This window comes from Odocoileus virginianus, chromosome 16 (assembly GCF_023699985.2).
Source record: "Odocoileus virginianus isolate 20LAN1187 ecotype Illinois chromosome 16, Ovbor_1.2, whole genome shotgun sequence".
In the NCBI taxonomy this organism is placed as follows: domain Eukaryota; kingdom Metazoa; phylum Chordata; class Mammalia; order Artiodactyla; family Cervidae; genus Odocoileus; species Odocoileus virginianus.
The window spans coordinates 47,753,197-47,775,586 of NC_069689.1; the positions used below are offsets into that span (position 1 = coordinate 47,753,197).

General features: G+C 42.7%; 1 long non-coding RNA gene across 2 annotated transcripts in view; it reads left to right on the forward strand.

Moving 5' to 3' along the window:
- LOC139038736 (uncharacterized) overlaps positions 1-22,390 on the forward strand; it is a 78,424-nt gene that overhangs the window by 41,837 nt on the left and 14,197 nt on the right. The window contains exons 2-4 of one of the 2 annotated variants that reach the window (XR_011491882.1): positions 718-751; positions 861-988; positions 2,849-2,967. This is a non-coding gene — a long non-coding RNA (uncharacterized lncRNA). Of the gene's footprint in view, positions 1-717; positions 752-860; positions 995-2,848; positions 2,968-22,390 lie in introns of both variants that reach the window. The other variant, XR_011491881.1, reaches the window with a different exon arrangement.

Here is a 22,390-nt window from a genome sequence, read left to right on the forward strand (position 1 = left end):
ATTTGAATTGTTTACATGCATGGTTCAGATTTACTGGCAAATCGCTCAGGCCTTGGTTTTATGATGTCGCTGCCAGCTAGCTTCCTTCTGGGTAAAACTCTGAAATAGGAGAAGTTTCCTTTTGGTATTCCTCACCAACACTTCCTTCGCCTTGTTCCACTCCTTTCAACACCTCCCTTCCTTTCCCGCCCCCACATAACTCCGCGGAGCTGTCAGGCCTTTTACACCTTCATGTGAAGACATATGGGTGCCCGGGTCCCTGCCCCCACCCAGACTGGCCCCCAGGGAAAGTGAGGTGTGCAAAGGAATAAATCTTCCATGGTATAATTTTAGACCCAGCGGCAACTGGGGAGGGTGGCTATTTTGGGCTGTGGGTTTTCTCCTTGACCTGAGATGATATTACTTTGCCTGCTGCTGGTGTGCTGGGCCAAGCCTGCACGTGGTCCTCGTAGCAGCGTGTTTGCCATTCCTGGGGGTGGCTTTTTCCTTTCTCTGCTGGGCCGCTCCGTGCGCCTCCGGGATCCCCGAGCGTGCCTGCAGCCGCACGGCTCGGACGGTGTGCGCGCACAGGGGATGCCAGTAGGAGGTGTTTCCAGGTCGGGGCGTGGGCTGATCCTTGCGGGGCAGCGCAGATGGACCGCACACCCTTGCGCACAAGGGGCGGGGGAATCTTCTGGTCTGGTTTGTGCCCATCTCTCAGCTTCCATTTCTTTTCAGCTGTTCGGTGACCGTTCGTGCCTCCCCGGGCTAGGTGAGTCATCTCCAGATTACAACCTCTGAGCATCTCTCCTATGAGACCCCTTTGGAAGCGGCACTCAGCATCCTCATCACAGCCGTTCTGACCACCCCGCTTGCTCAAGCTCCTGATGTGGCTGCTGTCTGCGGACCCCCCTGTACTGCCTGGGGAAGCGAGCTGGGACTTCTGCAGCTGACAGGTGGGACAGCCGCAGGACGATCCCAAGGTGGCCAAAACAGCCGCGCTTTCCAGGTGTGGGTAAGGCTATAACCAAGAGCATCATGGCTAGAGTAGCTTGTTCCTAATCTTTACAACCTGAAATGTACACCGAAGACTCAAAGATCATTGGAGAAGGAGGAATAAAGTCAGCAAAGAACAGGAAAAGGAGAACAGTTCTTTGTTTTTTTTTTTGTTTTTGTTTTTGTTTTTATAAAGAATTTGGGCTCTTTTACTCCAAAAGAGGGCTTCCCTGGTGGTTCAGGTGGCAGAGAGGCCATCTGCAATGCAGGAGACCTGGCTTCGATCCCTGGATCAGGAGATCCCCTGGAGGAGGGAATGGCTACCCACTCCAATATTTTTGCCTGGAGAATCCCGTGGATAGGGGAGACTGGGGGGTTATAATCCATGAGGTCGTAAAGAGTCGAATATGACTGAACAGCTAACACACACACACACATGCACGTACACTCCAGAAGAGAAGGGGAAAGTCCTTTTATAGGTATGAAGAGAAGCCTGACTTTCTGGATGCAGTTCTCTTTTCCAGAGAGAAAATTGTGGATTTGGAGAGAGAGAAAGAAAGAGAGAGAGAGAGTGAAGATATAAGGAGAGCCTGACTGTAGAACAGAAAATAATGGAGAGTAAGACAAAAAGGGAGAAAAAGATCAAAAGACAACGTTGCTGTCCCTTATCTGCTGTTGAATGAACTGTAACATGTATTTGTTGAGAACCAACAGTTCCTGCTCTAGTTATCTGTTTCTACATGACAGATTCACCCTGACATAGACACACATAAAACCACAGCAGACACTTTATATTATCTGTCATGGTTTTGAGCGTTTGCTGAGTTCAGCGGGATGGGTCTCAAAGAGCCTTCCAGAAGGATGAGATGGCAGAGACTGGAGTGACCGCTGAGACCACCCCGCTCACGGGTGTGATGGTTGATGCTGGCCCTTCTCCGCTGCGTCCTCCACTGGGACTGTCAGCTGGAGCGCTTGGTCATTCCATGTGACCTGAGCTTCGTGACAGCGTTGCTCTTATGCTCCTTTCCTGGCCTCTCAGGTTTCCAAAGACAGCACCCCAAGAGAACAAGCAAAGGCTGCAATGTCCATCACTGGTCCACCAGTCACTCAACTCAGCTCAGGTTCAAGGCAAGAGCACATAGTCCCCGTTTCTAGATTTGAAGAGGGTTAGAAAGCTTGTGGACACCTCTTAAAATTGCTGATCTCTCATCACAACGTTCCAGTCTTCAGGAGCTTCCTGTCTAGTTGGACTTATGAAAGGTTCAATGAAGTATTAGTGAAAAGGAATGAAATATTTATTCTCCAGGTGAGCAAGGTGGTAGGGAAACAGGTACCAGGTGGTAGACAAGATGAACACTTGCCTACAGAAAGGCCACCAGCATAGCATGATTAGGAAGGCCCGTGGCAATGTACAATTTGGGGAGAATTGAAAGATAAGTAAGACAGCAGTGGGTAACATTCCTGGGTGTTCTTGCCAGCTTTATTTCAGCCCAAATGTTTGTCCTCAGTACTTCATTCTCCGGTTACTTTTCTTTTCTTCTCCTGCTCCACCGTGGTTCCACAACTGTCCTTTCTTTCAAAGACTTCACTTTTCTGTCTGCTATACCTTCTGTGGTCCTGTGATGGCTTACATTCCGTGTAGCTCAGGCCTTTCTTCTCTGCTCTGTCTTGTCTGTCCTAGGAGCCATTAGCTCAGTGAGTAGTTATGGAACAATGGCCTTGGTGCAGTCAATGCCTAGCATCTCCATCAATACAACAGTTTTTGTTTCTTCTAGAGATTTTTTTTTTTAATTTGAACCATTTGTAAAAGTCTCTTTAAAATTGAATTTGTTACAATATTGCTTGTTTCACGTTTTGGTTTTTTGGCTGCAAGGCATATGGAATCTTAGCTCCCCAACCATGGATCGAACCTGGTCCCCATGCATTGGAAGACCAAGTCTTTATCACTGGACCATCAGAGAAGTCCCATCAGTAAAACTTTACATCTTCAAGGTGAGGTCTTGCTCTACATGCGATGACTTTCAGGTGGGGTCTGCTGTTCAGCTATAATTTGTATCTGCTGTAGAAAACTTAGAATGCATAGAGAAACAAACATAAGGAGAAAAATGTACATTTAAACATTGTTAATACCTTGATGTGGATCTTTCCCATCTTTTCCCCACATATTTATGGTTTTTAGTTACGAAAAATAAAATTATTCCTTAGATGGGCAGTGCGTTCCTCCAGACCATTTACTGTTCTGTGGATCAGCCACTAGAGAACTCTAGTCCTGGACCCCAGCTTAGTGGGCAAGGGGGAATCTCAGGCCCCAGCTGGGTTACACTGAGGTGGGATTACAGAAGAAGGTGGTTTGCAAGAGACAAGTAAATGAGACACAGGGTGCGAAGCAGAGGAACAAATGGAAGGATGCGAGAGGTACTCCTTGTATCTGACACTGACCCTGCAGTGACTTTTGTGAGGTAGCCTTTCTTCTCACTTCAAATCCTGCTTCAGTGATGGAGCAGTGTCTGACAGATTCTGATATTTTCCTCTAACAATGCCAGAGCAAGATGAACCTTTTTTGCAACCTGCTTTTTCCACTTTACATAAGCTTTTTCTGTATCATCCGATATTTTCCTAGATTATAATTTTGGTGACTTCACAGTGACCACAATTGATGTCAGTTATTTATAGGAGAAGGGGAAGATCCTGCTTAAGCTCTGGTATTGAATAAGCACTGAGTTCAAATGCCTGTGCTATGTGATTTGGACCAATTACTTAAACACTCTTGTGTCTCAGAGTCCTCATCTGTGAGATGGATACAATATTATAGTTAAGTGATAAAATGAACCCAATGTTCCAAGTACATAGTCTGCCACATAAATAAGAGTTCAATAGATTTTACCTATTGTTAATAATAGTCATTAATAACAGCAAATTATTAACAATGACTTATTAATTAATAAATATTAATAATAGTAAATCCTCTATTACTGCTCATGTAAGAATTCATATATTTTTTCAACATTATAAACAAAGCTGCAGTGAATATACTTATAGCCAAGCATTTATGTATGATTATTCCCTGGTCGATCAGATGGTAAATGAATCTGCGTGCATTGCAGGTGACCTGGGTTCAGTCCCTGGGTCGGGAAGATCCCCTGAAGAAGGGAATGACAACCCACTCCAGTATTCTTGCCTGGAGAATCCCTTGGACAGAGGAGCCTGGTGGGCTACAGTCCATGGGGTCACAAAGAGTTGGACATGACTAAGTGATTAACACTTTCACTTTTCATTCCTTGAAGTAAGGACCTCATCAGATCAAAGACTGTGGGTATTCAAAAAGTTTAAAAAACATACTGTCATTGCTTTTGCTGAATCTTCTGAGTTGTCCACATCTCATTCTTTACCATTTTCTTCTTATCCACAGTTTCAGAGACAACATGTCTCTGACCCAGCATTTGCTCTCTGGTTACCTTCCAACAAAATTAAGACAGTGTCATGTCTGACCCTTGAGTGGGGGCTTTGGCAGGAAGATTTAGCTCATTCATTGAGTTATTCACTCACGTGCCAGGTACAGATTAAGTTTATATGTAGTCTGTGTTTATAGACTAGGTTTATATTTTCAGGACTGATTCCAGTGTTGCTAATCATGGAGTAGACTTTGAAACTTTGTAGGAAGAGTCCTAGCCAGTTCTAAGGAAGTCAGATACTGACCGAGGCTGATGATATCTATAAAATCTTTTCTCTGTAGAAAGAGGGACTTTGGGAATGGGAACTCCTTGATTCTTTGACCTGCCTGGAATGACCTACCACCTGCAGACCCTACCCTTTCTTTCAGGCTTAGGAAACATCAATGTTAAATTCTCTGAGATGCTTTTTTGAGCCACTCGCTGTAGGCATTGGAAAGATAAAGAACACCCAACATGCTCCTTGTCCTTCTTGGAGAAGTAGGTGTGCTAACAATTATAGGCAAAGAGCGGAGGTGTGCACCTGTAAGGAAATCCTAAGTCTGGTGACTCAAGAGCCAAGGTCTGCATACAGTTAGCCATTTGGTCCCCAGAGGGTTTTTTCTGGCCCGAAGTTATAGCGTTAATAAACTTTCGGCGTGTGTGCTAAGTTGCTTCAATCCTGTCTGACTCTTTGTGACCCTATGGCCTGTAGCCCTCCAGGCTCATCTGTCCATGGGATTCTCCAGGCAAGAATACTGGGGTGGGTTTCCATTTCCTTCTCCAGGGGATCTCCCTGACCCAGGGATTAAATCCTCATCTCTTCTGTCTCCTGCATTGGCAGGTGGGTTCTTTACCACTAGTGCCACCTGGGAAACAAAAATCCTTTTAGGTGTCAACAATTAATGACTGGAGATTTCAGGTGGAAATGTAGGTTTCTTCCCTTGAAGCAGTGGAAGTTTTGGCAATACTGAATGCTCATTTCTCACGGCAACAGTGAGGAGTGGCTGACCCTTTAGCTAGGGCAGGGGTTCTCCTTTTTGCCACAGTCCCCATCACTCCCTACTGCATCACCTTGTCCTGCTTCACTTAGCTATGCTATCTGTGTGCACCCTGAGTTTGCAACCACTGGCCTCATAAAGGGAACACTTTATTTATTTTTTTTCATAGGATGTCAGGGAAGACAGAGAGATCTGCTAGAGAGCAGGGTCAGCAGGCGTTGGCTGTGTAGGTAGGTGGAAGGTGAGGCATCCATGTCAGGCACGGTAACCTGTGCAAAGGTGCAGGGGTGAAGCCCAAAGGCCTCTTTGATGGTGATAAGCAGACAAGGATGGGAGGAGAGTTGTGTGTTTGAGGGAGGGGATGGAGAGAAAGAATTAGACAAACAGGCAAACACCAGCTCCTGAGCAGCCTGGCACTCCAAAATAAGCACACTAGATTTTGTTTTTTAAAAAACTGGATCTGATGACTGATAGTAGAAGAGCTAAAAGAGTTTCCACCAACAGAGTCCTGACTTTCAAGCACATTCTGCGCAGACTTCATCAGTTCCTGACACCAAGCCCGTGAGACCTGCATTTTGGCTATCCTCGTCCTACAGATGAAAAAATACAGGTTTGAAGGAAGTAGGATAAATGAATTCCTCAAGGTCACAACCAGTAACTGACAAGGCAAGATGCGGACCCAGGCCAGACTAGAGAGCTTGCAACTTAACCAGCTTTCCTGATAGCACCAAGGCTTCAGAACCCCTGCCCTCGCAGGAAGATTGATGCTGAAGCTCCAAGACTTTGGCCACCTGATGCAAAGTATCCACTCATTGGAAAAGACCCTGATGCTGGGAGGGGATTGAGGGCAGGAGGAGAGGGGGTGACAGAGGATGAGATGGTTGGATGGCATCATTGACTCAATGGACATGAGTTTGAGAAAACTCTGGGAGACAGTGAGGGGCAGGGAAGCCTGGTGTGCTGCAGTCCATGGGGTCACAGAGAGTCAGACACTTAAGTGACTAAACAGCAACAACCCCAGCAGCAAAATCAGGGTTATATTGGGAGTGGGTGGGGGGCAGCTGAGGGCAGAACTGCTGGGAGATCACTGCAGTGCAAGCCACAGAGCTGGAGGCCTTCACCAGCGCAACACTGGTGCATGCAGACGAGGCAATGGGAGGCCTCGAGCAGGATGAATCAGAGGGATCCTCCTTCACGGGACCTGCCAGCCCTAGGGGTTTTCTGGGCCTCCTTTAAGTCCTCAGAGTACTGTGTGTCCCTTTCCCAGGGCCAGCTTTGGCCGTGTCCCCATACAGCTGTATGCATCTTATCACATCTTGTATATTTAAGTTCTTAAAGGGCAGGAGGAATTATGCCTTATTAGCCTTAATAGTTTTTTTTCTTTTTTGCATTGGGGGGCACAGGGCTTTCATAAATTCCAAAATTATCTCTTTCAGATCATTTCCCCTTACGTATGCAGTTTAGCAGTTCATGGTGAGTTAAACACTTTTTCTTTAAAACTGAAAATAGTTTCTTTCCACGATCTGCCTTAAAATACACGAGGAAAAGGAAAGATTGGGAAGTTGTTTAAAAGCAGCAAACCCTTTAAGAGTCAATGTCACATTTATTGCTATAAAATATTTTTCTCTCTCTGTTAGACATCTGGTTCCCATTATATACAGTATTGGGTACTTGAGTTCACCAGCCATTTTGCATACCAAGCAGCGTGTCTGCGAAATCCCAACTGACATCCGCCAGTACGTATGTGCAGCGTGCAGTCTTGCTTTCCATTTACAGACAACCCTTCTATCACCAACTTCATTCCTACCTATATGCTTTCGAGGTTATTTCGTTCATACTTAACTCAAGGACCAAGGTGCCTATGTCTGAGAAGTGAAGAACTTCAAAACCATGGAATCTTTGCTTTATATTAATATTATCATATGGTTCAACTATCTCTAATCTAGCTCTAAAGTCAATGAAACAGCTAAATCTTAAGTCTATATTTCCTAATAACATTGACCCAGAAATGAGAAACAATATGGAATGTTTGCTAATGAGTCATGAATTTCATGATAATTGCTTCCACATTCAGGAGAGCTCCCTTAAACCATCTAATCTTGACATATCCTGCAACAATCCCATGTGTTGTAAATGATTTTGTTTTATTTCTAAGGTTACTGTTAAGGGCTTATTTTATGGTTCATTTCATTTTCTTAAAGAAAACCACACACATGTACACACACACACACACACACACACACATCCCACAGGGGATTTTGTCTCAATCTGTACTTTTGAAATAAAATAATTACAAAACCAAAAGGAGCCCTTGTCATTTGGTTTGGAAATAAAAATAAACAGAGTTAGGAAGAAAGTGGAAATATGGTCTCTTTTAGAGTTCCAGTTCAGACCTGAGAATGAAAGCCAGGGTGGAGCAATGCCCTAGCAAGTGGCCGTCCGTCCGTCTTCTCTGGACTTGAGACTCTCTAACTGATTGTATGGACACAGCTAGCATTCAGTCCAGTGATAATGGAAAATTAAATACGACTTTTAAAAACTGCTCGCATTATAAAGTGATCTATTAGCATTATATGACTTCAGCACTTAAAGTGACTGATTCTAATTGCACAATTTGGCCCATGGCAAGCATTAAAGAGCTGTAGAATCTTGCGGGTATTTTATCTCTTTGGGGATATTTTAAAGTGAATTTTCTTTGGAATAAAGCTTTGTTCCCGCCACACAAAAGATTGTGTGGAAGAAATCTCGTAGTTCTGATAGAACCAGAGATAATTATAGTTTCTTCTTCTTTGATTCGTGAATCAATAAGCCAAATATTAAAAACATTCTTGGATTTTCCCCTCCCTTTCTTTTATTAAGTGAAATTCTGTCTCTACAGCGTGTGGCTGTTATCCTGAAGAAGTAAAGATGGATGCCCTTGTCTAATGAGCTTTTCCAGCCATCAGAGAGGCATTCTTCTTTTGCACCTGGTTATCATACACGGTCCTTCTGCCTCTTTTCCAGGGAAGCCTGTGGGTTGCTAAGATGATGTCCCAGTGCCATCCCTGGAGCTGAACTTGATTTAAACAGGTTATCACAAAACCACAGGGACTTCTGAGCAGGTACTCTTCTTAGATGTACCTATTCACAGGTTTTCAGTTTTCAGAAAAAAAAGAAGGATGAATAAATGGGGGAATGTCATTTATCTTTGAATTTGACTTTTATGTTTATGGTACTACAGGGTTTTTCATCGTTTTCATCATCTGGATTTCTAGGAAGCTTATTAATTGAATGGTATTGGAAATTACAGATTTTTAGTCTGGGGAAGTTCTTGTTGACCTTCCATGTTTAAGCAGTTTAAGATAAACTGCAATTTCACCTTAATCTGTGTACACAGGGATTTCTTATTGGTGGTTTTCAGATCTTCCAATAGTAGGAAAATTGCCTACCATGCTTCAGATTTTTGCAGTCATGACCCATATTGTTATCCATGTAACTGACAGTGGACACTTGAAAATGTAATTTAAAAACTCCAGGAACACCATGATAGTGTACACACTAAACATATTTGTTTAAAACATCTTTTTCTAACATTGACATTTTTTTTCAAAGAACGGTGCTCAGCAGAAGGAAGTTTATAGGCACTCTGGCTTCCTGTGAGTTTTCCACAAATAGTTCCCTGTAGTCTGTAATTGCTCTCTATCTTCCAAAACCGGGGCTCTGCAGAAGACAGATACTTGTTATTGACCTGACTTAGGATAAAAGGAGAAGAGGAGAGAAGATCATAGCCGTCGGCACTTTGTTTATGAAACTACCATTTCGAGGATATGCTTGAATCAGGCAAAAGTAATGCTTCTTGTTCCTCTCCCAGCATATTTTAAATGCCAACCTGTCAGGACCAAAAGAACAGTGCTCAGAATTAGGGCATTATCTTTCCTGTTTGCTGGTGTAGTGTGTGATAGCATCATTTAAATCATTACATTTTTCTCAGCTATGCTCAAAATAGATATAAAATTAAAAGTAAAAAATATAAAAATATATAAAGAGGTAAAGAGCAAAAAAATTAAAATTTGTTTTTTGAGTCATTATAATCTATTTTAAAACTGTTTTAAACTCACAGGAAATTGTGAAACGAATTCAGAGATATCCCCTGTTCCCTTCATTCAGCTTTCCCAAAGATAACATCTTATTTAACCACCATACCTTGTCAACACTGGGAAATTGATTCACTACTATTAACCCAGTTATAGACCTTATTTGGAGTTCAGCAGTTTTTACATGCATTCTCTTTTTGATTGTGTATTAAAATGTAGAAATGCATTAACCGTCAGTGTTAAGGGAGCATCTTTCATCAATGAATACCGATGGTATGTAGGATTCTAGAGAGATGGTTGGCATTTGTGAAGTACCTTCATATTAATTACTTTATCCACGCATTACTTAACAATCAATCCTATATCAAGTGCCAGCTGGAGATGCAAACATGGTGACATTGCTCTCAAAGAACTCACAGAGGGAGATTGAAAAAAAATCCACAGTGGCAACAGTGTTGTAGAACATAATACAAATGAAACAAACCCACATTACCGGGCACCTACAAGTGTCCAGCACAGTACCAGGCCTGAGTGATCAGTGGTGCCTTAAGATCCCCGCTTCTCTGCTCTGCGGATCCTCCTGCTGTGTGGAGGAAACAGACCATTAAGAAGCCCTGCCAGCAAAGTGCTCTCACAAGGAGATTCAGAATGGGTAGGTCCTGAGCAGTCAGAGGGTGCAGGACAGTGACTCAGGGGGATGTCATGTAGCCCAGTCAGCTTTCCAAGATACTGAACCTGACCGCTGATGGATCTTGGGACCTGTTCTCATCCATTTCATTCAGAGCCTGTGCATCATCTTCTAGGTTTGTGGCAGCATTTGAGCGGCTGTCTTGCTCTCCTGAGAACAGTCACTGTTTCTTAGAACTGACTCCAAAGTCAGTCTTTGGTGTCATCCCTGCTGGGCCAGAGCTCCTCCGTCAGCACTGGGACCCTGCTGCTGGGTTCACACACCACATAGAGGGCTGTGTTTTCCAGCAGCAAAGATGCAGTGGTTCCCTAGAGCTCAGCTGGTACCAGGCCTAAAGAAAGAAAACCACTGTGTGCTTCTTTCTTAACAAAGTGAGGTGCCTTTCTCAAACTGTGACATCGTCACCAAAAGCCCCTCCTGCTTAGAGCCCCTCAGTCGCTTTGCACTAGACTGAAGGTAGCATCCAGAATGCTTTCTGGGGTCTACAAGCCGCTACACGGACTGCCTACCTATGTCCTCAGCTTCAACACATCCTTTACTTCCAGTTCTTAGTGGTCCAGTCATGCTGGCCTGTTCAATGGCCCTTTAACCTGCTAAGCTGTGTTGTACTCCTGGGCCTTTGCTCATTCTGTTTCCAGGAATGTGTCCACCCCTCCCCCCATTCTCTAAACGTTCATCTATAACCTCATTCTTCAGGCTTCTGTGTAAGACCTTCTATATGGAAGCACTTTTCTGTATATCAAGATCCCACTATGAGTCCCCATCTTATCCCCGTTTTATACTTCCCATGTGTATTATAGAGTATGCAATCTTGTCTTTTGGTGTGATTATGTTTGTGTCTCCCTCACTAAACTGTGAGTTCCATGAAGGCAGGGATGATATCTGTTTCTGCCATTGTCTCCTGAGGACTCAATAGTATTTATTGGATGAATCATTGAATGAAGGGATAAATGACTAAACGAAATGATGACACATCCCCTCATTCTCCTACAAGTTCAGGTAATGTCACATCTGGGATTTGGACATCATACTTACACATTGTTTGGGGATCCTTTGTTTTGGGCCCATTTCTGGTGTCTTCTCTTTCTCCCAATTCAGGCAGGGATAGTTTTTTCCATAGGAAATCATGGCTGGTGTGATTTTATCTTTGACTTTTGCCTACTCCCGTAGGCTTCCGCTTAAGTAGTTTTACTTGATAGAGTTGTCATCTCAAGGCCACTTCTACAAGTGGCAAGCCATTGGTCAGGTGCCTGTCTCTTATCAAAGTGGTGGCTGTTTCTCTCAAAGAACCACCCAGAACTGCCTTGCTAAGCTCAGGGTTCTGAGTCACGAGCGTGGCATGTTAGGAGGGCAGGAAACAACAGATGAGTGCGGCACGCCCTTGAAAGAATTTGTATTTTCCGAATTCTGGGATGTAAATCCCATCTTCACTGGCTTCAGGGTGGAGGAGGCCTTTACTGGGATGGATGAGGCTTGCTTGCTGAGATCAAATAAAGAAGGTATTTGGAACAAGGGTAGAGATAGAAGTCAGCCACTGTTCCGGAAGGGAAGTGATCTTTGAGCTGATTCTGGAATGATGGTCAGGGTTGAGTTAGTTCTGTGGGAATGTGTGGCAAGGGATAAGGATGGGGCAGAGGGCATGTTCAAAGGCCATGGAAGAGATGTTTGGTGAAAAGACTTGACCTAGACTCTGGAAAATTTGGATGCAAACCAATAGCTCTTAAAAAGAGATCTTTTGCCTTTGGCCTTTGCTCTGTACCTCAAATTTGAATTATCTCGATAACTACTTCAGTTTTGTGGCTGACATCTCTCCAGTCTCAGCATATGTTTATAATGAAATATAGATTATTTATCTTAAATTTAGGTAGGTAAGTAACCGTGCAGTATGAATTCTACTCTTTTCTTTATTGGTGTTTATCAAGGGGTGTGTGTGTGTTTACATTCATTTTTCAGTCTTACGCAAGTATAAATAAAGATTGAAAGTTTTGTTTATGGTAAGAGCTATGAGATTCTGAAGAGCTGCTGCTAATGGCGACTTTGCAGCCAGAAAAGAAACAGCGTGGCCTGCCAAAAGGTGCTCAGATTTTTGGTGTTCAAGGCATGGGGACAAGGACCAACTTTGCATTTAATGACTGGTAACTTTTAGGCAGATGACTGAACCTCTCTGAACTTCACTTATCCCCCCTGTAACTTTGGGGTATTAATGAAATTATTGCCTCATTTATCGCAAAGGATTATTTATATGGTCTAATTTATATGAAAGAACTGCAAAAGCTATGGAGCAAGGTAAATATAAGTCATTATTGTTATAGAATAAATGTACTCTAAAAAAATTGTGACAAGTTTCAGCAAGGAAGTGCTATGGAGGAAACTTTCCTAAGACTTAATGCCACCTGAAAGTTTACAATAGTCTATTTCCAACAGAGCAGCGATGTGGCAGCTACACAGTCAAACATTTCAAGGAGCAATGAAAATGTGCATTTATTATGTTTCAGGTCTATATTTTACACAGAGTTCAATGTTGTAAAAATTAAGGAGAAAACCCCCACATAAGGACTGATATGAACTTTAGATTTTTAGCAAGAAAGGTATCAAGTAAATTTTTCTGAAATATTTCTGAGTAGCTCATTTTGTGGTACTATTCAAAATTATGTAACATTAGTATCACTTTACAGGATATAGTAATAAACTTTCCCAAAAGGTTTTATTTAACCAGGAACTGGGAGGAAATGCAAACACATTTTATATGTAACAAAAGACTATCACAAACATTAATTTTAAAATATAACAAATCTAAACGTGCATGTCCACTTCAGCATTAAGAAGTCAGTGAGATCCCTTTGCTATAAAAGTGATTTTTTTTTTGAGAAAAGCAAATAAGGTTCACATTAAAGAGGGGAGGGTTGGATTGACCCAGACTACACAATCCCAGGAAGTGTTTGGTGGGTTATACAAACTGGGTTATTGATGAATGGCAGGAGATTGGAATGTGGAACTGAAACAGAAATCAACCTCTTGGTAAGTAACCCACCATAAACTACTTTCAACCAAGATAGGTTTTTGTCTTGTTCTGTTTTTCCTTCTTTTCTCTTTCTGTCTTGCCAGTTGGGACACTTGTTTCTTCCTTTACTCCTGAGACTTTCATGAATGAAATAAAATAAATATTAAAATATTGCAAGCGGAGAACACAAACAGTTTTGGAAATGCACCAGCTGCCTTTCTTGGCTCGCTGGTCAAAACCTTTGTCAGCCGGCCTGTGTAGGAAGTTAAAGAATATTTTCTTGACAACTTATGACAGTTTAGCAACTTGAAAAGACAAGACTTTTTGTTGAGGTGGGGGCTGCAGTTCACTTAAAGATGGTTGTATAATGAAATACATGGTGTAGGGCTAGCTTTAACCCTAGCTTTAACAGCTCTAACCCAGGAGTATAGACTGAACTGGTGTTCCAAAACCAACCGGGGAGATGAAGCCCACATTTTGGTCGCCTGGATGCTCCCTGGACACAGTCATCGCTGGACACTGTACCAGGCTGTCCCGGGGTCTTCACTGACTCAGTGCTTCCAACGTTACCACCTCACCCACCTCAGAGCCAGCAGGCAGTTAGATGGTGCTGGACTATCAGAGTCCCGCCCTCACCACTACCTGGGAATTTCTCCTCTTTAGTAGAGTTCTTTCCTTGGAGGTTAACCCAAAGTCAGGGGTTGCTTACCTCAAGCCTCAGAACGCACACACTGCATCTTTAAGAAATAGTTCACTTGTGAATCAGTAAATGCACCAGACAAAGCAGCCATTACTTATGCATTCCTGCATACCCGGGAAGGTGAAAATAATAGAATAAACATCATATACTTCATTATGATATCGGTTTACACTTCCAGGGTACACAAAAAGAGGCCATTTCATCAAGCTAATTGCCTGAAAGTAAAAGAGAGAGAACTTTAGCTATTAGTCTATTATGGGGCTTTTTTCTTAATCACAAATAGGGGCCGTGTGTCCCTGGGGGGATGTGTATTCTAATTTACAATTGAACTACAGATCAGAGCAATCAATCTTGGGCAGCACTTTTACAGTGTAATTGCTGCAACATAACAAATAAAAAAAAAGAAAAAGAAAGAAGAAGAAGAAGAAGGCCTGAGCTGCAGTTTGAGGTGGAGATATTTCCAGGCACTAGTTCGGGGTGGGAGGGAGAGAAGAAACGCCACGGACATGAATATGCAATGAGGGCTCATTAGCGGCCGAGTGTTGCCATGACGAATGGCATTATCCCCGGCCTGGTGCTGCCTAAACATGAATTTTATAACGACCCATTTATCATGACTTGTCATGGGCTTCAGTACTGTACTTTCTTCCAGCTCACACACCTTTCCCTGTTCTGATGGTGGAAAGCGTCCCTTTTATTATTATTGTTTCCTTTTGCATTGATTTCTGGTTCTTCACAGCAAGTGTTCATCACAGAGCCACATGCTGATGAGAGGTCCGTGATTTCAGAAAGTTGAGGAGTTAAAACCCAATTCCTCATTCCACCTCCTCTATGGTCACATATTGAGAAAAAAGTTGGACTCAACTTGGAAAGAAATTTCTTAACGTGGCAGCTTTTCTGTACTGTGGTGTTCTGACGCTGCGGATTTTTTTTTTTAATTAAAATTAACCAGGTTTGTCTTCCTTGCATTTATTTTCTTCCCTTTCTTGTACTTCAAGGACCCTTCCATATCTTAAAAGTAGAACCCAAACGTTTTGAGGTTTTTTTTTCCCCCCAAATCTTGGAGTCATGACAAAAAAGTCTAAGATTAGAATGCTTGAAAGGTTTTTAGTGTTTAGGGTTTTTATAAATGGATGAGCTGATTTCTTACTTAGAAACCCTCTTATATCATAGCGGGAAGGTTGGCCTATTCTTTGACGACAATTTTTTAGAATGCGCGTTTTGCTAATAGCACAAAATCGTAAAAGCCTTCTCCCTTGATAGAAACCATGAGGTCTGTTTGAATATTTAGCAGCCTACAAAATTACTATATGCAGATGTTTGAGTCTTTGCATTAGCCAGCAGTGTCGGTGAGTCCATTAAAGTTAAGTGCAACAGTGGGTCGAGAATAGAGTTCTAGATCGGCAGGAGTGCCCTATTGTAGTAGAGACCAAATCAATGGGATCTAGAATTAGTCTATTTAGTTACCTAAGAGAATATCCCTACAATTATTTCTCCATTTACCTAGATGAAGTAAAGGAAGGGCATAGACGCACAGAGGAGTTTTAACTTTGCAGGGAGGAAGCCAGTTCTGACTCCACGTTGGAAACTGTTTCTTTGACTTGCTTTTATTATTACAATCATACTCCTGGCTTGCCTGGAGGACCCTGCCCCTCTGCTTGACTAAAAACTAAAGTGCCTTTGTTCAGCTCAAGGAGAGATAGTTTGTCCCTGCCCTGTGAATAGAAGAGATTAACACACCCCTTCTGAAGGCTGGACATCCCGTTGGAGATGTTTCACAGGACTGAAGAGCCTTTCACTGTAGTTCCTCACTGCATCTCCCTCTCTATTCTGCCTTTTGACTTTAGTTCCTCATTGCTTCTTTCTCTCTGATCTGTAAAAGAACCTGGCATCCAGACCCCAATAAGATGGTTATTGTGAGGCACTAGCCTGCTGTCTTCTGGGTCTGCTGGCTCCCCGATTAGAGTCTCTTCCTTGCCTCGACGCCTCGTCTCTTGGATTCATCGGCCTGTCGTGAGGCAAGCAGAGCGAGCGTGGATTCGGTAATATAATCTGATGTTGTTTTGTACACCCAAGAATTATAGTCATTTCTGTATACAATTTGGAAACTGTAAATAGTTAATCAGATCTTTTTGAGTGGGTTATCTTTACTGTTTCCCTGGATTCCATATTAACAGTGACAATCATTTTACCTATTAATACTTAAACACTGCATACTAAGTTGCTTCAGTCGTGTCCGACTCTTTGCGAACCTATGGACTTAGCCCGCCAGGCTCCTCTGTCCATGGGATTCTCCAGGCAAGAATACTGGAGTGGGTTGCCATGCCCTTCTTTAGAGGATCTTCCCAATCCAGGGATCAAACCCGCATCTCTTACATCTCCTGCATTGGCAGGTGAGTTCTTTACCAGTAGCACTGCCTGGGAAGCCCCACTTAAACATTAATAATACATTAAAATAATTATAAAATATTTTATAACTAACGATAATTTGTATCTGCGAAGCATTTTGCAGTTCCAGATTTCTTTCATTAGATCCTCAGGTTAACTGAGGGAAGGGTTATTATTCCCATTTTACAGAAGAGAAAACTGAGGCTCATAGCTTAAATGATGAGGTCAGGGTAACCCAGTCAGAAAATGGAAGAGTTGAAGCTCAGTCTTTCAAGTCCTAGGTCAGAGCTTCTACATTCCCAAAGTCACCAGAGCAGAAATTGTTCCTAAAATGTCATCTCTTCTGGGATTTGGGAAGTTGGGAAAGGAACCCATTGAAAAAATGGCCATCATTTACACTTGAGAGCCTGGGGTTCTCTCTCCTATATACTTACTAGAATTGAAATTAGCATGTACCTGTCAGTTAAAATTAAGTTGCCATTCCAACCATTTAAGCTGAATTGTCTTTCCTCATTTAAAAATGCAGATGGAAAGTGTTTTGCAACAAAAAGACTTGGGCATCATTCTGGCTGGTGGTCTTGTGTAGTGAGTCTTCTGGCTGTTAAATATTTTACTTCTTTGTGTTTTCCCCCATGAATGAATTAAACAAAAATTTTAGAAATAATATGGTGAAGAAAGGATCCAAATATTGGTAAATGATATTAAAGAACACTGTGATTACGACTGAACAGATTAAAAGTGTGTCTATATGACACCAAACATCTGGATGAAAATGGGAAAAAAATAGTAAAAAACCTTGATGTTTTGTTTACTTGACACCATACATCTGGATGTTTAAAAACATCTGGGCTTTTAACTCATTTTCTCCCAGGTTTTATCTGGGTATTTGGCATTATGTACAGAAAGTTGAACAATTTAAAAAAATTAATATGGTTATTACTGAATTAGAGAAAATTATTGTATTTAATTAATCTGCAGATATTAACTAATTATTCTGTTTAGCATAACATTTAATGAGTAAAATTCTCCACCGGGCAAATAAATACAGAAAGATATAATTAGGTGATTTAAGAATAAAACTTGGCTTCAGGCACATTGAAATCTTGGTCATAGTTTACTGACAGCAGTTTCCTTGGGTAGAAATCTTTTTAGGTCCTCAGACAACAATTTTCTCTTCTGTGGAGTAGTTTCCATGTGTTATGAGAATCTGTTAATTTACAATGTGTTTTGACAATAGTAAAATTTCGCAAACACTTAATAACATATGAGATACATCGAGTAATAGACGTTTGCTTTGCCAAGTGAATTACCCAGCCTGATAAAATCAGTGTAAACCCACTCTCTAAGCAGCCTTCTGACATGCCCGAGGCTGAACCCAAAGAGGAATCCACTGAAACGAACTTCAAAGACTTCATTGCAAGGAAGAGTACCTTATGTGACTGACATTTTTTTGTGATCTCATCTAAAAAAAGTTATCATAATTATTGAACATTTCCTCTGTAGCTTATTCTCAATCCAATCAGTTATAATGAAAATAGTCTGCTTGCTTTTCAGATTCTCAAGTTTTCGAAATGATTAGTGCTTCCTTGAGATATCCCATTAATTGGACACACAACCCAGATGAAAAGCCTGAAACCCAAGAGTATATAAAAAAACATAAGGTTGTTGCAATTTAAGTGCCTTCAAAAGATCTAATTTGATTTTTAAAAGCAATTCTGCAGATGTGAAAATTAAAGGCAGGCAGAAACAAGATATGGTTTAATGAATGTGTAGGTTAAGAAACATTTAGAGGTTTCAGTAGCCTTCCTCTGAATTTTTTTTTTTTAATTTAGCTGATAGGTTGGAACTATTGGTCCCACCACACAATAGAAATTGCTGAATTTTACGAGTTGCTATTTCCTTACCAGTTGCTCCATTTTTCTCACCCAGTGTATTTCTGAAGCAACATGGTTTTTCTGTGTACAGATGTTCAGTTCTCGTGCCTGTCAATCAGATTTCAAGTTCTAATAAAGTTAAAGGCTTTCTTCACTGGGTTCTCCTTGGCTGTTTCATCTATGACCCCATCCCCCCCTCCCTTGCCCCTCTCACTAGGAGCAAATTGTGCACTTATTCTCAATAAAAGAAGGAAAGAATGAAAGAAAAAAAAATTACAAACCCTTCTACTGGTTCTAATGACATCTTCAGTCATTAATGAGTTAATAAAAATCTCAAAGTCATCTGGGGCTAGATAAGAGGAAGAAAGGAAAGTATTGTACTGTAATGACAGGCTCCCAGACTGCCCTCTGAGATGTCATGAGTCAGTCATGTTAAGAATGTGTGCATCCAATCATCTGGTGATTTTTATCAGCAAGCCCTCCAGCGGGAACTGACAAGGGCCAGTTTGGGAGTCACGATGAATAAACAATGACTTTGGGGATTGTTGGGGGCTGTGGAATAGAGTGAGGGGTTTATGTATACTAAAACATGATGACATTAGCAATCAATATACCAATTACCAGACAAGTTATTGGTCGAGGCATTCACGGGTCCTCGGCCTCCGTGCACTTTGAACAGGCCCAGGGCACCGAGGCGGCCTCCTCCGCGGGCCAGGCAGGCGGGGCGCCCAAGACCCAGGGCCCTGATCTGAAAGGCAAGCCCTGCTTCTCTGGCTGAGGTAGTCCAGGCCTGGATGTTTCGAATGACTTTGCAGCGTTTATTATTATACAAATACAGACTCCCAGGTTTCCTTCCTAGAGATGCCACCTCTGGAGTCTGGGGTAGGGCTGCTGTTGGTGTTTGCAATAACACCCCAGGTAACTGATCAGGCAAGTTGGGGAGTTGTTGTAAAGCTGGAACTCCCCCAGTGCGGTCCCAGACCAGCATAGCCAGGGCGCTCCTTAGTCACGCCGATCCTCAGGCCTGTGCTCAGACCCGCTGACGCATTTCTGGAGCAATGTGGTATTTCGGTGTACAGACATTCAATCAATCAGACTCTGAAGGTGTGGCCCCAGACCTGTTTTTTTTTAAACACAGCCTCCAGATGGTTTTGACGCTTCCTCACAGTTTGTGAGCCAAGGCTGTCGAGCCACGATGCTTGCCAGGGGTTTGTCACCTAGCACTATCAACCATCTCCTCTCAGGCACCTCATGGGTGATTTTCTACCCATACAAGTGAGGAGATTGAAGTGTGCAAATGGTTTACTTAAAAGAAAATTAAATGAGGGCGGATCCAACTTCTCTCCATAATCACTGTCACTATCATTCACTCCCACACACCACTGGGTTTTCTTGAATGATCTTGATGTCTGAGTGACTTTGATTATAGAAAGGAAAGGAGAAACACTGGCTTGTGGCTTATATCTAAAATAGAACAGGGAAGTGGGTTTATAAGAAATCTTAGAAAGAAAAATCAAGGCATGTGAAGGATTTATTTACTAATAAATACAACTAATATTCACCTAGATAGCATATTAAAAAGCAGAGACATCACTTTGCTGACAAAGGTCTGTCTAGTCGAAGCTATGGTTTTTCCAGCAGTCATGTATGGATGTGGGAGCTGGACCTTAAAGAAGGCTGAGCGCCAGAGAACTTATGCTTTTGAACTGTGGTGTTGGAGAAGATGCTTGAGAATCCCTTGGACAGCAGGGAGGTCAAACCAGTCAATCTTAAAGGAAATCAACCCTGAATATTCATTGGAAGGACTGATGCTGAAGCTGAAGTTCCAATGCTTTGGCCATCTGAGAGAGCTGACTTATTGGAAAAGACCCTGATGCTGGGAAAAGATTAGGGGCAGGAGGAGAAGGGGACGACAGAGAATGAGATGGTTGGACGGCATCACTGACTCAATGGACATGAGTTTGAGCAAGCTCCAGGAGTTGGTGATGGACAGGGAAGCCTGGCATGCTGCAGCCCATGGGGTCACAAAGAGCTGGACATGACTGAATGACTGAATAGCAGTATTCATCTGGGCATTCAGTGCCCACAGGTGCTTGTGTAGATTGTCAGATCTACTTAAAAAAAAAATAAGGACTTCCCTGGTGATCCAGTGGTTAAGAATCCACCTTCCAATGCAGGGAATTCGGGTTCAATCCCTACTTTGGGAAGTAAGGTCCCACATGCCTTGGGGCAACTAAGCCTGGGTGCTGTAACTACTGAACCTGCAGGCTCTGGGATCTTTGAGCCACAACTGGAGAAGGAAAGGAAGACTGATCTCAAGGAGAGATCCTGTATCCTGCAACTGAGACTCGACAGAGCCAAAATTTTATATATCTATACAGCCACGCAACTGTGCCAATTAGGAGAGGAAAGTGTGCATGATTCAAGGCTGGTATATGGCAAGGAGGAGGCCTTCTTACAGTGAGGTTAGAGATTTCTCTTATTTTGCTGGAGAGTCTTACTGAAGGGGCATTCCAGAACTTGTTAAACTTTCAAACAAGGTGGCCCAGTCTGCCAGATATGCAGTATGTTTAAATTAGTGTTTCCCACAAACAGCAATTCCCAGGTTCTAAGCTTAATACAAAAAATAAAAAACATCTTAGGTCAAGTGCGAAGCTGTAGGTACACTGAATAGAGAGGATTGTTTCCAACAGGAGTCCTAACACTTTCCTGTGTGTTATGATTCTCCCAAAGAGGGCTGCTTCCCTGGTGGCTCAGGTGATAAAGAATCTGCCTGCAATGCGGGAGACCTGGGTTCGATCCCTGAGTTGGGAAGATCCCCTGGAGAAGGGAAAGGCTCCCCACTCCGGTATTCTGGCCTGGAGAATTCCAAGGACTGTATAGTCCATGGGATCGCAAAGAGTCGGACGTGACTGAGTGACTTTCACTTCAATGTATTTGATCAACAAAACCCTTTTTGTAAAGAATGTGTGTGTGCATGCTTGCTAAGTCGCTTCAGTCATATCCCGCTCTTTGCAATGCTATGGACTTTAGCCTGCTATGCCTGTCTGTCCATGGGATTCTCCAGGCAAGAGTACTGGAGAGGGTTACCATGCTCTCCTCCAGGTTTATAAAGGATAACCTTGTAGAATCAGTGTTCCAGGAAGTAACCTTTAGGAAGCATGCATTCACATCTTCTAAGGTGGCTCACATCTGTGGGGAGAAGCTAGTTATTCTCTGTGTTGAATAGTAAGGAGTCTCTTTGTTATAATTTATTAAACCCTATATGTCTGGCATCAACATTAATTATGTGGTGGCTTCACGCCAACAAGAAGGTTCATGTAGCCATCACCAAAGAGTTAAGTAAGTTGTCCAGCTGTTGATGGTCTGGTTAAATCATCTCTGAGTTGTTGGCATATCTCCCAGAACAGGTACTCATTAAAAAAAAGAACCAACTGGATTTTACTACTGAGATTACACTGTGTTTTCACACATGAGGGGTAGTTCCATCGTAATTCCTTGCATGTACCCAGAAATGTCACACAAAAGCAGATGTGTACCGAAGCTGGTGTTGGGAAGTCCTGTCCTCCACTCCTCCCCCCATTCCCCATTGAGGTGTGTCTTTGCTCAGTTGTGTCCGACTCTGCGACCCCATGGACAGCGAGATTTTTCAGGCAAGAATACTGGAGTGGGTTGTCATTTACTCCTCTGGGGGATCTTCCTGATCCAGGGATCGAACCTGAGTCTCCTGCATTGGCAGGCTGATTCTTTACCACTGGGCCCCCTGGGAAGCCCATCCCATGGACAGCAGGCCCTACCTGTTTCCCACCACACTGAGATCCAGATGGTGGTGGCTATGGCAGATCTTGGCTCCTCCTCTGGCTATTCATGAAGGTGACAGGAGGTTGGGGGTGTGTACCACAAAGGTCAGCCCAGCAGGGATCTTAAACACACCCTTGCTTATAAACGTCTCCTCTTGAAGCTCTTTCCAGAGCTGTGCATTAATGCCAAATGCTAATTCTTGGGGGGACGTGATGCCTTATAAACGTTATGAAAGAATATCATCTTTCTTGTAGAAGTGAAGGTACTTTTAAGGCCACGTTGGGCAAAGGATTAGTTTCCCAAGTCACATCCATAGGTCATGTGGTTGCCTACCAGTGGCTTCTTTGCTAAAAACCCCACCCCGTCCCCCTCTGGTGACACAAGAGTTGGGAGAAACTCTCAAATGGAAGAAAGAAGAGAACTGACATTTGAAAGATGGGGAGAGATGAAATATACACAAA